Source organism: Haliotis rubra, unplaced genomic scaffold (genome assembly GCF_003918875.1).
Source record: "Haliotis rubra isolate DU_JTF1 unplaced genomic scaffold, ASM391887v1 Scf1920, whole genome shotgun sequence".
Classification (NCBI taxonomy): domain Eukaryota; kingdom Metazoa; phylum Mollusca; class Gastropoda; order Lepetellida; family Haliotidae; genus Haliotis; species Haliotis rubra.
In genome coordinates this window covers 47,099-63,815 of record NW_025765915.1, presented here as the reverse complement: position 1 = coordinate 63,815, position 16,717 = coordinate 47,099, and positions in this window count along the sequence as shown.

Genomic DNA, 16,717 nt, shown 5'->3' with positions numbered 1-16,717 from the left:
GAGTGTGTTTTCCCCGTCACTTTGCTCATTAACAGACACAGACATAGACCTTCACACACATACACATACGCTATCTCTCTCGAACTCTCACACACACACACACACACACACACAAATCAGACAGACATACAGATGCACATATACAGATACACATACATATATGTATACACACACACACGCACACAAAAAAAATCAGACAGACATACAGATGCACATCACAGATACACATAGATCCATCACACACACACACACACTCAAATCAGACTCACAGACCATCACACATACACACACACTCTCTCTCACACACACACACACACACGCGCGCTATCTCTCTCACTCACACACATACAAATTAGATACAGACTTAGACCATCATACACATACGCTATCTCTCTCACACGCACTTACACACGCACACACACAAATCAAACACAGACATACTTACAGATGCGTATACACACATACACATATACATATACACACGTACACATACACGCACACACATCCACTGATATTGCTCTCTGTCATAAGTTCGAGCATTATTATATGATTATGATGCTGCATTTCATACTTGAATAGGTGTTGAGAAAGGATTACCTAGTTTCCATAGGACGTCAAACTATATATGTTGTATTTGTAAGGTTTCTTAGTTATCTGAATGCGCAAGGCAATTATGTAAAGTAGATAATGGGACAAACGATGGATCACTCACTGATGTTGATTGATTGGATGTTTGTTTGTGGGCAGAATTCCAGCTAGGTGGCAACGCATTGCTTGTCACGCGAATGTGTGATTTTACGAACGTCGCTTCCAGTCTTCAGTCACACATTCCGGTGTTCAGTCACACAATCGTCGTAAAATGACAACAACGCTGCCCATTCAATAAATCATTATGCATCACTGATATCTTTTGAACGGCACCAGAGTGGTAGTTTTGTTAGACTATGGTATTTGTCTGTTCATATCCAATATAGTGTACATTTATTTTAAAGAAACTACCGGGTTTATGACCATTATTTGTTGGATATAAGCAGTGTATGCGGTAGGGCCTGTAAGTCTCGCAAAGCGCTACTTCCAGTACCAAGCTGGTTCCCGGTTCCATTTGCGCGCGCCAACTTGCGATATGCGAGACGGGGGTCTAGCTTACTTCCGGTACCTGACATGCGTATATTCAAGAACCAGTTCTGGCTCCAAATTGCGCGAATATGACTTTACTAGAGCGGACCAAGTGTTCGTTGTTTTTCACCCAGTACTAAGCTGCCGTGACCTGCTTACAGGCCCTATCGTCTGTGATTTTAGACAATGTCTTTGTCTGTGTGTGTGTGTGTGTGTGTGTGACTGTGTGTGAGAGAGTGTGTGTGTGTGAGAGAGTGTGTGTGTGTGTGTGTGTGTGTGTGCGCGCGTGTGCGTGTGTGCGTGCGTGTGTGTGTGTGTGTGTGTGTGTGTGCGCGTGCGTGTGGGTATGCTTCTGTATGAAAATCATGTTTTGATCGCCCTAACCTGGAATCCACAGCAGATATCGATCGCTTGGAATCGTAATGCAATAACATCACCATGCTTTGCATATCATTAACACGTCATCGGCAATATAATGTCATACTCAAATGACATCTTCATCCGCCTGCCTCTGTACAGCCTAAACTCAAGAAACTGCCTATAGTTGAAAATGTTGTTGAATGACGAATAGAACCCCACCCGGTATCGTCGGTTACGAAACCTCGATGTGTTCCTGATATACACTGTATCTGGACAATCTGTGTGTCAATGTACAGAATAAAAGATGATTAAATAACTGTTCCTCTTGGTGATCAGAGTGAGTGAGTGAGTGAGTTTAGTTTTACGCCGCACTCAGCAATATTCCAGCTATATGGCGGCGGTCTGTAAATAATCGAGTCTGGACCAGACAATCCAGTGATCAACAGCATGAGCATCGATCTGCGCAATTGGGAACCGATGACATTTGTCAATCAAGTCAGCGAAACTGACCACCCGATCCCGTTAGTCGCCTCTTACGACAAGATAGTCGCCTTGTTATGGCAAGCACATGGGTTGCTGAAGACCTATTCTACCCCGGATCTTCATGGTCTGGTGATCAGAAATCGAAGCATTCTATTATTATTCCTGGTCATTATCTATTATAGAGACGCTCCAGATCATATACATGCATCCAGAGCAAACAGAAGAATCAGTTTGAGTGAGTTGTCTTTTACGCCGTGTTATACTATTTCCCTTTAAGTATACGCAGGTATAGACCGTCATTAATCACCACAGTTGTCAGTCACAGATTCTCATGTCAATACTTATATGCTGCCATGATATAAACCGTTGGTTTTTGACAACATCTGGCAAAACTGTTTGTGAAATGTAAGTCCCAATCAATATACTTTCTTTTTGTACGTCAGCATATCTGTATTATTGCTGACTGGCACACCAATGTATCTTACTTTTAATTTCATGATACTTACCCAGCATATCGATATAATGCCACATAAAAATATTTAGGACATGGAAACATTGTTTAGTAATTAAGTGATTAACCTGAATTTAGCATTATCCCACCATGTCAGAAGAAAGCCCAAAGTGGTACAAGTCAATGAGCACGGGTCTGGTGATGGCAGACATAGAAAACACAAATGAGGAGCTCAGCTGGATTAGATCGTTTCATGCGTGACCAAGGGGCTCGTCCCTGTACATCGAAATTGAGCTACCGGTAACAGTCAGGGATGTAGTGACAATTTATTGTCATCAAAGAGTGAATGAGTGAGTATGGCTTTACGCCGCTTTTAGCAATGTTCCAACAATATCACGGCGGAACGCCAGAAATGGGCTTCACAAAATGCACCCTTGTTGGGAATCGAACCAGGCCCTTCGACGTGATGAGAGAACGCTTTAACCACTGGGCTACACCGCTGCCCCTTGTTATCAAAGACGTATTCAGTTTTTGAGGATAAGATGAGGTGAGATGAATTGAGGTTTAACGTCAAGTTCAAGATTGTTTCACTGTTGTTGCCATGTGCATCCATGTTTGCGTGTGTATGTGCGTGTGTGTGCGTGCTTGCGTGCGTGCGTCTGTTTGTGTGTGTTTATTTATGTGTGTGTATATGTGTGCGCGTCTATCTGTGTGCTTACTAGTTTTAACGTGCCACCCACGCAGTTGAACATAGATAACAAGCTCCAACACATTTTCTGACTCAGAGCTGGCAAGTCCGTGTTTTATCCCATAAGTGCCGAGATCAGGCAGGTTAACAACAAGTACCACCTTTGGACGTCGATTGACCTGGTCATGGAACGAACCCCAAGGCTCCATTCTCCAGGAAGTCGTCACATGTATTGCCACAATATATCACATAAGCTTTTCATGGGTTATCCATTCTGAGATTAAACCTGGTAATCGGGCGTACCGAGGTTTCAGTCACTGTAACACTGGAGGATGTCCTATTCTGCAATCTTGACTTAACTAATAACTATATCTCTTGGTCATAAAATGTCATTATCTTTATTATTTTATACCTGATTTATTACATATGTATAAGGGTGTAAGACGTTTAACGTTCATATGAAACCATGCGCGAATGGCACAGTGCTACCGAACCAAAGATTAGAAAGAACCCATCTTGGATTCGAAACCACGGCCATCGGGTCCTGTCTCGCAAACAGACGCAACTTTGCTCAGACATTTGCGGCGTTTAAATGGCGAGTCCTAAGTGCAAGTGTGTGAGATTCTTTGCTCCTGAGCCTTGTGTGAAGTCTCGCCGTGTTAGAACTATATACATGATGAAGCTGTTTAACGGTAATTTGGCGATCGATTATGGAAACCGAAACCGTCGTACATACTTTCGGCATATGTTAATTTACATGAAACTGTTCCACTGTTATGCTAACAAATAATACTTTGGACGGAAATTATTTACTACCACGTGAAATTCCTTACTATTTATTTCAAAGATAATTGACAGTAATGACAAAAATACAACATAACCTCAACATGTTTCTCACAACAGATAACAACATGTAAGGTCTTAAAGCTGAATATGGTTTAAAAAATTAAAATTAATACAGTACATGGTTAAAAGAGTAGGTTGGTGAAGAAAACAGACGGATACGGTTGGCATACATGCTGTCTTGGTTTATGAATGTAATCCTATACAAATTGCGTAAATCTATGGTAATAATATTTGGATGCTATGGTCGTAAGACCACTCGCTAAAGCGATCTTAGCACTGAGATGATTGTAACATTACATTAACATAGACTTAAGATAGTCGTAGAGCTAAGATTGTTTTGTGCAAGTGGATCCAGATTCGATAATTTACAGATGGTCGTCATAAACAACAAGTACATCAGTAACAACAACACATCATCATCATCAACAACAACAACAATAGCAGACAAATTAACAATCAACTCTGCTCCCTTCTATATACAGATGCATGTCTTAATAACGTACTGACACTCTCACACTATCGAGTTCCACCATCATGCATTACAGCAGACAAGGTCCCACATAACATCGCCTAGTAAACCCACAGGGCTTTTATAGCAATGATGCTCACTATATTCCCGTCTTTTGTTGAAGTCATATTCACATAAAAATGTCATCTAAATTACACCTATTGGGTTTTCTATTGCTGGATAGGAATGGAAGTCACCTACAATGCCTGACCGTCAAATGTCCTCACAACAATGGCCGGGTTTCAGAATGGGTTTCAGTGGTGCCGGTCTCACTGGTTTCTTGTTGTAGCGCTTCCTAGGATGCGTTCTGACCAGATCCTTCTGGCAGTCGTCTGCCCACCGCACGTGCTGACACGAGACAGGCTTCGGCGCACTCAACTTCTGGTCACTATGAGACCTCGTTTTCTCGTGATATTCATCCGATGGAAGCAGGCTTCCTGATCCGCGCCTGTTGTGGAAGTGGTCAGGGTTGATTGACCATCGTCTGGAATAAAAGGGGTTGCAGTCAGGAGTATCCCTTGGTAAACTCGCGGCCAAGTCTACCGATCCTCGTCTAGCAAAGCAAATGTCAGCGTCCTGATCATATTGGACACATTTTGAGTTGTTGAACTCCAAATGCATGGATTCAGCACTGTCTTGTATACACGCCTCAAACATTGTTCAAACAGCAAATATCAAATCAATATTCTCCCGTTCGATTCACATTACTATCGTAATGTCATGAAAAAAAACTTCAATATTTATCAGATATCTTAATATTTATAAGATATCTAAGCCCACAATACTGTCAATAGTACGGGTCCAGCTTTATCCTGAACATGTATTTACGAATCACGACCAAACAGTGATAACTAGTGTTCATCAAAAGTTGAACGCGTCCTGTCCCATCGGTGGCAATGATATTACTTCACACTGTTTTCTTCAGCATGTGGATATAGCAAATGTTACAGCAGCCAAACCACACAAGAGGGATGTTACCTGATGTCCAACCGTCAGATGGTGGTGCCACATCCGCTGATGGTTCAGGTTTTTACCTTCATCCCCACGTCCTTTTCATCCTGGGAATCACTCACACAGTGACAGACCTTGCAGCCTCAAGCAGCTAAATCAGCTTTTACCGTCCACCGCGCAAGATAATGCTTTATGGGCGCACGCACCTGTCAATATCAGGTGTGCTACCTGCTGATATGCCAATGCAGATCGAAGTCTCTCTGAATTGTGTTCATAACCCTTCATTAGATAGTTTCATTTAGCGCCGGTCTGGAAGCTGTCCTGTCAACAAAAAATATTGTGATTTATGATTAAATGCCAGAATAAATTACATTTAGGTGGTAGGACACAACAAGGCTTGACACAAAAGGTTACCATTGTTTCCGTGTGTAACACCAATGACCACGTTGTTTCCAAAATACTGTTTTGATTTTCAGGGACGTTAACTCTGAATAGGACTATTTCAACCGAACGAAAAAACGCCATCCAGTATTATAACCAATCTTTATGGCATAGTACACGCAGAAGTACAAGAGACTGGGGTTTTCAGCCATGAAATGGTTATCAATCAAGTTTCTTCATCATGCATACAAATGGTTCTTCAGTTCTAAAGAGAGATCTGCACGATTACTGTAATCTGGGATAAAAACGCCTCTTTAAATTATCCTTATACAACACCGAACAAATGCTTCTACATATTGATAGGCGAGTCAGTGTTATTAGAATGCAGTGTATAATATACATTAGTAAACACAAGAGCAGTGTCGTTAGGTCTTATCATATATCTTATACATAGTCCTGACGTGCCCCACACAGTAGCCTGTTTCATATCATGAGCCACTTACAGAGACAGGAATGTGTCAAAACATGTCACAAGATAAAAAAGCTACATTGTGTCACATGCAAATAACTAAAAAATATTCTTAATCCTGGCATGATGTTTATTGTCTTATTAATCATTGCATTAAAACAAAGATACAGTGTTGAGTTGTAGCGTTCACTCTTTGTGGCCAGAGAGAGAGAGAGACAGAGAATGTGGGTGTGTCCGTGCGTGTGTGCGTGCGTGCGTGTTTGAGCGCGCACGCGTGTGTGTATGTGTATATGTATGTATGTGTGCGTGTGCATGTGTATGTGTGCTTGTAAGTGCATGTGTATGTGTATACGAATGCGTTTGTTCATGAGCATGTGTATGTGCACGTATAAGTCAACATGAACACTGGCCTTGTATTCAGAGGATGGCTATCGACATATGGTACAACAACCCTCTCTAGGATGTCATGGATGTACCAATCTCTCTTCAGATTTTGTGTGATCGTCACAAGGTCAAGTTTAAAGTCACGTGAGAGGCACCACCACACCACCAAGGAACCTCCAGCAAACGGTACTTACTCCAAATTATTCCATTGTGCACATACATTGTTTTACGGCGCCAAACGGCCATCAATCATGAGCAACAGAAAGCGACCAGTAGATCCTCCCCTATGACCTCAAATTGTGTTGTAATACATTTTACACGTGTGTATATTTTTACCTGAAAGAGTTACAGCAGAATAACACAAAAAGAAGACCAGGTATTTCCCCGACTCCTCCAAACATTCACAGAGTCTGTAATCCGAGCGTTGATTGTAGTCAGCCAACAAACACAAGTTTCTAATGGAATTACATTGTAAATGGTAGTATCTCAGGTTCTTTTAGACCACATCATCGATTATCATCTGAACACAACTCTCGTTCATAAAGACTTTGCCATGATCCAATGAGCAAACGGCTCACCGTACGATCGCTTGGTGTTATAATTCATTAATACGAAAGCGAGGATTATGGTTCCCCATTGTTAATCCCTACACGTAACGAGAGAGAGCAATGCGGACACATGCTATTTTGGTTAATGCTAATCCTAAGTTAATAGTTCTTAAAACTGTATATTCTGAAGCGTATTGTATAACAAAGACCAAAGATCAGTAACTATGGTGTATGAACTGTGAATAACCGTCAGTGTATTTATAGCTATAACTTTCTTTATTCGTTAATCCTGATTCAGTTTCATGCCGTAACAGGATTCGGTGATCGCGAGATTTGTCCTCATTGTGATGGTCTGCTATATTAAGAATTGGTCAGATTTAGATCGAAAGTTATAGAATGATCTGGGACGGACTACGAGGAACAGATTCACCAGCCTTATATATAGAGGTTAATTAGATTTTGCCTTTGATCTCACATTACATCTCAAGTCACAGGAAGACGAGCATTATGTGTGATGCCCTTAAACTTTGAATATCCTTGAAGTTCTGGGGAATACAAGACATGGTCTTGCTTGACAATAATAATAATCTACACCAAAACATGCATCATATAAACAAAGAAGTTGGTGTCCATCAACCCGTGAAGATCCGGGTTAGAATTGATCTTCAGTAACCCGTGCCTTTCGTAAGAGGCGACTGACGGGATTGGGTGGTCAGGCTCGCTGGCTTGGTTGACACATGTCATCGGTTCCCAATTGCGCAGATCGATGTTCATGCTGTTGATCACTGGAATGTCTGGTCCAGACTCGATTATTTTAAGACCGCCGCCATATAGCTGGAATATTGCTGAGTGCAGCGTAAAACTAAACTCACTCACTAACTCATACTTTGGATACTCTCTGCATAGCCCTTTCTTCCAACTTGGATTACTATGCTCGAGACGCGAACCTCCATTTACTTTATTGCTATCATCTCTGCTCTTATATCATATCATTTCTCAATTGGTACTGCCACTGTCATGTTGTGCAAGAAAAGAAGCATTGGAAAGTATTTTCGGGACAACTTACTGACACCCGGTTGTTCGATTTGACGACGTTTTGTCTTTCAGGACGACCTGTGAGAGTTTACCGGCTGCGGCACAACATCCATAGAATGCCACAAGCTGGGAGCCCAGACGTTTCCCATACTGAACACGTCTCGGGCATGTTATATAGAATTGTATCTTACCTTCGCGTAAAATACTTTAATTACATTGGTCGATGACGCTTTAACAAGTTTCTGTGTCACCCCTCCCAGGTGTAGAATTTGGCTGTTACCGCCATGTCAAATGTACAAAATATTTTGTTTTCAAGATCGCTACGGACTATATGACATGTAAACAAAATGGCGTATGTTTCTCGACTGGATTTTTAAAATCAGTGAAACATATTCTGACAAGCTTAGAACTGCTATAAAATTGGTTGATCATGTTTAAGTTGAGTGTGCAAACGATTCCATGTATAAAATAATTTCAAATAAAGCAGTGAAAGTCGGTAAAATAAATGTGTACATAGTGAACTCAAAAACAGCTAATCGAACGGTTATCGAACTCCGTGCACTGCATGCGTCATGTTATGACGTCATACGATTGTTAGCGATACAGCTTCTCGGCGGAGAGTTTGGCTGTTACCGTGGCAGCGGGTATTATTTTTTCCAGTTGTCACCCTCTTGGGGAGGGGTGACACTGAAACTTGTTAAAGCGTCATCGACCAATGAAATTAAAGTATTTTACATGAAGGTAAGATAATATAATATGACCAGAAATTATTGAGAATTTTAGGAATATGTTTAATTAGATTTCTAGTATAAACAACCTTGACCAACTCCCTCTCTCTCAAGTGCTTGGTTCATTCAAGAGAGACAACTCCGTTAATCCTTTTTCATTAGTTTGTGAAGAGTTGTCCCCCTTTGTTTACTTGCTAGCAGTCGACATTTTCAGTGATCCTCAGTATGGATGATTTAGAGAAGGGGAAGTTGATTTTAGAGTATTATAACAAGGACATCAGATCAGCTAAAGTGATTTCAAGTAGAACAGGCATCCCTTTGTCCACTGTTTATCGTGTTTTGAAAAATATTGCAAATGGATATGGCATTGAGCACCAGGGAGGCGCAGGTAGGCCGAGAAAATGGACTGTCGGTGACAGGAGGCGGCTTGGTATTCTTGTTTCTTAAAGAAACGAAGGAGTTTGGAAAACTTAAGGCTAGATATGATTGACAGAAAATCTGTGGCTGTCTGTAAGGAGACAATTAGAACGGGGCTGCATTCAATGGGTTGGCAGAAAAGTCGAGGAATTCCATCACCGATCATGAAACCTGAACAAAAGGAGCGAAGGTTGAACTGGTGCTTACAGCATAGAAATTTTAACTGTGACAGTGTGGTCTTCTCAGATGAAAGTTCTGTGTGGCTGTTTCTAATACACTGAAATTCTGGACCAAACAAACTGAAAAATCTTTGTATCAGCGCCCAAAGTACAGTCCGAAATTTAACGTGGGGGATGGCATATCTGTGTTAGGGGCAACGCCCCTCTGTGTATTTGAAGGGAATATGAACAGTGAGCGGTACATAGATATTCTCGAGGGACATTTACTTCCATCTGCTCACGTGTTCTATGGAAAGTTTTGGATTTTCCAGCAGGACAACGACCCACAACATCGTTCAAATCATTCACAGGCCTGGTTTCGGACCCAAAATATGACATTATTAGATTGGCCAAGCTATAGCCCTGACCTAAATTCAATAGAAAATGTGTGGAGACTTATAAAGGAACGTGTCAATAAGAAAAATCTGACAAATATTGCTGAAATGAAAGAAGAGGTGGTCCGATATTGGAACAGCATGGACCACGACTTTCTAACTTCTTTGATCAGTAGTATGCCCCGCCGCATTGAAGCCTGCATTGCTGCCTTTGGTGACTTGACAAAATACTAACTGTTCACCTCTCTTTGAATCTGGAGTTATTTTCTGCTAATATTCACAATTAATACGTGAGTAATAAGTGAAAAACACTTTTTTTACAATCTTTAAATTCTCAATAATTTCTGGTTGTACTGTATAAGTTGTATATCCGTTATGGCTGAAGTTTGCCCGGCGCTGGTAATGGAGTTAATGGAATAATTTTTTTATGTATCACCTTAATCTAAAATCGTTATATTGTTAATCTAATATTTTACCCCTATCGTCCTCAAGATTGGTAGCTATCTTAACATCTACTGTCAATCTTCACTACTATTTGCAATTCGTTCTTCACAACTATTACCGCCGCCAAATTGCTGGAATATTATCTTCAATTTATAGAAAAGAGTATATGCTTACACATACATGGTGAGATATACAGCTGTATACCAAAACATGAAGAGTAAACGCATAAAGTGGTACCCCGTTTGACGGTACTCAGTTAATCCTAAAACCGACCTTCCAGTCAACTAACATAAACCTTCTCTGAGCCCCACCCACCCTCAGTATTGATATGAAAAGGTCAATATATCAATGACAATAGATGGCATCGAAACGGGACTTGGCAGTGTTTCCGTCCCATGTTCTGATCACACAGTGACCAGGAGGGCATCATCTGAGCCGTGTTGTAATTCTACCAAGCTCGGCTTGTTTCTAGTCTCATTACAGTGTCCCAAGGGTCGATGAACCCTACTGTAGAAGTGACTGTAAATAAACACGATCTTCGTAGTGCCCGACATCCTTAAATAACTGGACTACGACTGCCGTGGATGACAAGCCAAAATGAACCCCAGAAGCCAGACTTTATTTGTGGATTATATTGATAGACCTGGGCCCAGAATAGCTGCTAGTAGCTAAATATAACCCGTAATCACTCTAACGCCACTCCTGTTTTGATTAGGCTTTTCTGACTGATCGATCACATTGTATCGCGTATTGATTATTACGAGTCGTATATGAATAAATACAAGCTTTATTAACACCACTGTAGGATTTCAGTTACATGTTGTAAGGACCTCTACGATATGGAAGTATAAGACGGATCACCAAGTGTCTGTGGCAATGTTCTTTAGCTAAATTGTCTATCTGCAATATTTAATAAACCAGAAAGTAAATTTCACTTTACTGGAAATAAGAAACACCATATGCCCCCAAAGAGAAGAGCAACGTACAATACATCTGTGTTTTCACCAAGAACATTTAGAAATTATGAAAATTAACATATCTATACATACTCTTATGCTCGTTTATGCATATTTACATTCTAATAAGCACGGACACTTCTATTAATATATGGAAGCGTTTGTTCCGCGTTATTCAAGTCAGTATTCCAAGATTAACATTCTCTTAGAAGAAAGAGAAAACTGCTTGGAAGTCAATTCTCTAAATAGAGAAAACACTGTTGACCATCGCATGCCTCATGAACAACTTTGACATATGTGTGTATAATACCAGAAGGATTAGTTATAACACTAGCCGACGTTTTACATTATGGTCTCTTAAAACAAAACAGCATCTCTTGTGTTTCACATGGAACCACAATGGTAACCCTTTGCGTCACAAGTTGCAATGATATTAATACAGCAGCAGGGCAACACAGGTTGTGAGGAACCATTTCTTCCTGCTCAAGCTGTGGTTGTAACATGCATGGTATACACACACAGCCATGGTATACTGACCCCTAGTCGGCTACCCCGTCCTGTAGATGCCGGGTGCCGGGCAGGGTAACACAGGTTGTGAGGAACCATTTCTTCCTGCTCAAGCTGTGGTTGTAACATGCATGGTATACACACACAGCCATGGTATACTGACCCCTAGTCGGCTTCCCCGTCCTGTAGATGCCGGGTGCCGGGCAGGGTAACACAAGAGTACAAAATGTTACCTTCGTTTGAAAACTGTCATGTTGTGGCAGTTCCTGTAAGGCTGACAGTATCTGTACATGAGCGACGTGGCGGGCGAGACAATATGTTTTACTACTTTTGCCGAATTTTGTCTTCTGTACGGACCATGTGCAGATTGGTTTCATGTCTGAAAACTGAGATCTAACCCACTCAGCCTCCTTGGCTTGCACAAGAGATCGATTAGGTACTTTGTGTACCCCCTGACAAGTGTAATATGTCACTGTCCCCACAGCCGAACGCTATGAACACACAATGGCATTTAGAAAGTGGTCAAATGTAACATGTGCTATAGCGGGTGTTCTCCAATACTAAGAGCGGTGGGGTCGCATAGTGGTACAAGCGTTTGATCCTCATGCTGAAGAAGTGGGTTCGATTCCCCACATAGGTACAATACGTAAAGACTATTTCAGCTGTCCATGGTATTGCTGGAATATTGCTAAAAGCGGCATTAAAACATACTCACTCACTCCAATACCAAACTTACAAGCACTGCCACATACCACGACCCCTAAACCCCAATTATTGTGTACCTCTAAATGCCAAGCATAGTGATATTGATATACATGTACACGGTTCTGGATGACAGATTTCCATTCATTGACACATATGTATCGGCGCCGACGCCGAATGCCATGAAATACTACCCTGTGTGAAGACGAACACACGACGACAGGTTGCTCAATAGGAAGAGTGCAATGCTATCGATCACCTACAGATATTACTAAATGGTTGTTACTATGTGTCATTAAGCCATGTGTCGACACCAAGTTGGGGTATGTCACTCGTCAAGTATCAATGGTTAAATGGACTTGATAATGCCGACGTGTCATTTCGACACTAACATATGCGCTATTTATATCTTAACATATTCGATCACTAGCGAAACACGTACACACACACCACACACAGAGATAACACACAGACACATCATGTAGATACCTCTCACACACACATACTCCTAATACTCACACACACACCACACACAGAGATAACACACAGACACATCATATAGATACCTCTCACACACACATACTCCTAATACTCACTCACACACCACACACAGAGATAACACACAGACACATCATATAGATACCTCTCACACACATATATTCCTGATCCTCAGACACACCCCTAATACTCATACACACACATACTCCTCATCCTCACAAATACACTCCTAATCCACAAACACACTCCTAATCCCTACACACACTCCTAATCCACACACACACTCCTAATCCACACACACACTCCTAATACTCATACACACACACTCCTAATACTCACTCACACATACTCCTAATACTCACACACACATACTCCTAATACTCACACACACATACTCCAATTCCTCTCTCACACACATACATACTCCTAATACTCACACACACATACTCCTAATACTCACACACACTCCTAATACTCACACACACATACTCCTAATACTCACACATACCTCTATTCCTCTCTCACACATACATACTCCTAATCCTCACACACACACACTCTTAATCCTCACACACACCTAATGCTCACACACACATGCCCCTATTCCTCTCTCTCACGCATACTCCTAATCCACACACATACACACTCCTAATCCACACACACTCCTAATCCTCACACACATACTCCTCATCCTCACACACACATACTCCTCATCCTCACACACACACTCCTAATACTCACACACACACTCCTAATCGTCACACACACCTAATCCTCACACACACATACTCCTATTCCTCTCTCACTCACACACACTCCTAATCCTCACACACACATACTCCTAATCCACACACACATACACACTCCTAATCCACACACACTCCTAATCCTCACACACATACTCCTAATCCACACACATGCACACTCCTAATCCACACACACTCCTAATCCTCACACACACATACTCCTCATCCTCACACACACATACTCCTCATCCTCACACACACACACTCCTAATACTCACACACACTCCTAATACTCACACACACACACACATACTCCTAATCCTCACACACACACATACTCCTAATACTGACAGGCAGACATACCACACACTGCACACTCTCACACTTACAGACAAGCAAATCCGTGAAATTGTATACACCGTTTGTTCAATACCATTTGGAACAGCACGGATATCTTCATGGTTGTGTATGATCGAACATCAAACGGCGAGGTGACAAGCGAACGTTTCAACCACTATCCTACCCCCAACTACGTCGTGGAATGTCTGCAAGGAACCCGATGTCGGCTGCGATGAAACTCCATCACCCAGGTGACGGGTGCGACGGAGTCATCTAACAGCTCCAAGCTCCCCTCATTACTCCTCGTCATCCGACCCCTGTCCTCATCAGCGAACGACATACGACATGTCGTATGACATTCTACCCAAAATCCGTCGGACTACTTTATGTGTAAGATAACCAACTACTAACTGTTCTATGACAAATGTTTTATTTTCAAAGTATAAATGTATAACATTGAATACAAAGTACAAAATGAGGACGTGAATTGAGCTTACAACACAAGACAACTCGCCCTATTATATATTCGTAGTGACGTCACAATTGTCAATAAGCAATGACACTCAGGAAACGTGCACAGCTTCTCCATTGCGCCATCGAGGGGTGATTGGCATTATACGCCCATAAAGATGGTGGATGCGTCGAATATAGGACATCTAGATCTCTTGTTAGGGGACAGTCCCAGTAACTTCTTCGTGTATTGCACCTTCAACCTACAATCAGATACTACAGTCAAGCACCTGTCCTGCTGAGGTACCCGGACATGTCTGCTCTTCGTCTTGTCAGTTAGTGTAGTATAGCTCCTCACGAGTTCTTTTCACTCTCCTTTGTCTTGAGAATGGACCTTGGCTTGTTTCTCTCTTTGCGTTCCTTGTCTGAGATCTAGGTGTCTCCAGACTCGGGTGACTTTCATCTGCCCAGTGAACGGACTGACGTCGGAGACTGAGGCAGCTGTCTTTACACAAGCACATCTCTGGCATCTCCATGGAACCTCGGCGGAACAAGCTGTAGTCGAGCTGCGACGACGGCAGACATTTTGGGCACGTCATGTCCTCTCCGACATCAGATGAATGACTGTCTTCAGTCCCAAGTTTGAGCATGAGAAGGGCTTGGCGGAACTGAACAGACGCCATTGTTGTTGGACCTGGTAGTAGAAAGGGGAACGTTTGATTACATCGACGCTAACATAACAGATATATACATAGCCCACGACAGAAATAACATAAATACAAAATGAGAGTCTGCAATTGAGCTGTGTGTCCTTTTACGATTATATTTATATTTTTATACCATGTCTGACTGTATATTTTGTATTGTAATGTGCTATAGGTCTGTATAAAATACTGAAATAAGGATTGACTGATTGACAGTATCATGTAGTTGATTTGGGAATAATTCCGACATAGGTAGATATATGGGCAAGTTAAATTCAGTTGCTTTAAAGGTGTGGTGGTGATATAAAGTGGGGCAGATAAAAAGACACAGAGCCTCTTCATAGTCCATCTATCGTATATCTATCGTACATCTATCGTACATCTATCGTATATCTATCGTACATCTAACATAAAATAGCTCCCACAACCGTAATCCGTTTGAGATTGATATATTTCAAAATGGAATCAGTTTCCAATGCAACAAGAAGTGAGTACTTTAGTATCTAACAAACTCGTACAAAACAGGGTAAGTATATCCCGTATGTACACGCATGCAGGACATGTAATAACAATGAATATCGATTGAATTTAATTGAACAAAAGTCATCGATTCGTAAAATTGGAATAGTGAGTAATTTACCAGTATGTATTTAAAACATATTTACAACACAGCAGCAAAAACATATATTAAATTGGTAATATTCCTAAATATTGAAAATAGCTGGTATTGGAATAAAATCAAGATTGTCGGGTTATAGTGGAATATACATTGTAGATAAATAAATTAACGACTTACCCTTGTTAAATTATCCTGGTTCAAAGATGTGGTAGTACTCTGTACACCTGATTAAGTGTGATCAAGTCGAGTCAGACCTTTAAGCCTGTTTGGTGTAATCAGTGTGGAGACAGTTCTGGTTGGTGAAGCCCTGGCGACGGTCGCTACTAGACTGTTGACGTATGACTGCTACTCGCATATATACCAGTGGAGGCAACCACGCGCACGTTGGCGCATTGCCACAACCAGCAGCTGGGAACTACAGCCTATTGTATACGGTGCCATACATACAGGAATACAGGCTGACAGACACTGACCATACCATTATATAGGTCATGTCGTGGTTCCTACACAATACATAGAATATAGACTCTCTCTCTCTCTCTCTCTCTCTCTCTCTCTCTCTCTCTCTCTCTCTCTCTCTCTCTCTCTCTCTCTCTCTCTCTATGTATGTATGTATGTATGTCTGTATGTATGTATGTATGTATGTATGTATGTATGTATGTATGCATGCATTCATGTATGTGTCGTTATTAAATGATAATGATACAAAACAGAGGACCATTTACGTTTCTGTTTGTGGACTGTGAACAGCTGTGGCCCAGACAAATTAGTGGTTGGAGTTCAACATTGCCATCGAGTCTACTTAAACCATTTAGGCATGGGTAACTGTGTACC